Raw genomic sequence first — 2,006 nt, 5'->3', positions numbered from 1 at the left:
GCAAAGTATGGACTATTATATATTGCTGGAAAGCCCTGGATGTCTACTTTCCAACGCAATTGAGAGCGCGCCAATTGGGTTTCTGTAGCTCGCTAAAATCCATTTCGCGTGGAGCAGGGTCAGAATCCAACAACATCTGCAGTCCTTTTTCAGCCTCTGAATCAGATTAAAGCTCAGATCCCTTAATTTCAGCCAGAAGATACCTGAAATCACAGAAAAACAAACAAACTCATAGTAAAGTCCAGAAATGTGATTTTTTGCATAAAAACTAATAAAACTATACTAAAAAGTAGCTAAATCCTACTTAAACTATTATGAAAATACCCCCAAAAAGCGTATAAAATATCCGCTCATCAATCAGCTAGCCGTTTAAGGCTGCCTACGTGGACCATAAGCAGCCAGCTCAGCGCTCCGGCTGCTGAGTCACGCCGGAATTGGGTGGAAGGACTAGGATTTCGCACGGAGCTCAATCTGAAGGGTGCAATTAGAGTATTTCGAAAGTCAGAGGTTACATTGGTGCACGGGCTCATTCTGAGGGACCATTTTGGGGTTTTACTCGTAATAAATGAGATGATAGAGGTAATTATGACCTACAGTTACTCTTTTGTTTACCAAGGTCATCAAGACTGTTTATCAAGAGTTGGAATTGAGGAATATGATCAACGGATGATGTGTTAGTGGGAAGGATCGATGGTAATGAGCTATTAAAAAGTGGAACGGTTGCTCATCTTAGTCGTTCATGTTTTAGCTTTTGTGAGACGCTTGCTTGAAGTTGGTCTTATTGCTGGAGAGTTTGCTACCAGGTTCGAGATGACTCTAGAGCAAGTCAAGTTTAGGGCGCTAGACATTGACATTTCTGCTATGGACCCCTACAAAGTAATTGTGAATAGAGAACTTATTGATGATAACTAGGATTAAGATGGCGAGGATGATAACATAGTTACACCATGACAGCTGCTTTTTATTTAAGAAAAATTGCCTTTTGTTTTTATTTGGATAGGAATTGTTTTGATAACTTTAATTGTAAGAGTTTAGTAATTGATGACCTGAGTACAATAAGTCAAGTATGAGGTCTTCGTGTGTTGGGAACAATTTCAATTTGCAAAGTATTTGAATGAACATAAGTTAAGTATGTTTGCATGATTTGGTTGTTTGGATGGGTATGTTTGATTGTTATGTTCGTATTGAATAATTGGTTGATTCCTTTTGAAATAAATTAGATCAGTTACAAATAATTGCAAAAAGGTATTTGAAGTTTCAACTTTTGATATGTGTTAGAATAAAATAGATCAGTTACAAATATCTCGGAATTGCAATTATTTGTATTAGACATATGGATCTATTAAATAGGTATTTAGTTTGGTGTATTGTTTGATGTGTGATAGTAGATAACTTGATTCATAAGTCGGTATGAGTTTTGCTTTGTTGTGAAAGAGAGAAAAGAATTTGCCAGCAATGTGAAGGTAGAGGAAGAGGTTGAATGTATTGAGTTGTTTATTATGTTATAATAAGACTGTAAAGGTAGTTGATTTTTCTTTGTAGGTTATGGGAGCTCGATTGTTGTCTCTTGGTCGAACTCAAAAATTGAGATATGCAATAGATGCTTTTGATAAGGAGAGTATGGAACAACTTATGCGGGAGAATTTAAAGAAAGAAAAGAAATTTTGGGTTGATTTGGAGCAGATAGTGTTAAAAGATGAGGAAATAAAGGGTTTGAAGGAGAAGGTGTTACTATTAGAGGAAATGGAGAAAAAGATGGAAGATAAAGTCGATTTGTTGACAAGGGTGGTGGAGTTGGGTATAGAGAAGAAGGATTTGGAGACTGGCAAGGATAACCAAAAATTGGAGATGTTTATCTTTGGGTTTGATATAGCTTTGGAGCAGCAAGGTTTATTGCGCCAATTATGGACTTTGCCGCCACGGACCCATGCAAGGTGGCCAGTAATAGTCAATTGGTTGATGATGATCACGACCAAGAAGGTGGGGATGAAAATATGGCAGCCCCT

This window comes from Arachis ipaensis, chromosome B03 (genome assembly GCF_000816755.2).
Source record: "Arachis ipaensis cultivar K30076 chromosome B03, Araip1.1, whole genome shotgun sequence".
Lineage (NCBI taxonomy): Eukaryota > Viridiplantae > Streptophyta > Magnoliopsida > Fabales > Fabaceae > Arachis > Arachis ipaensis.
This window is presented reverse-complemented; position numbering follows the sequence as displayed.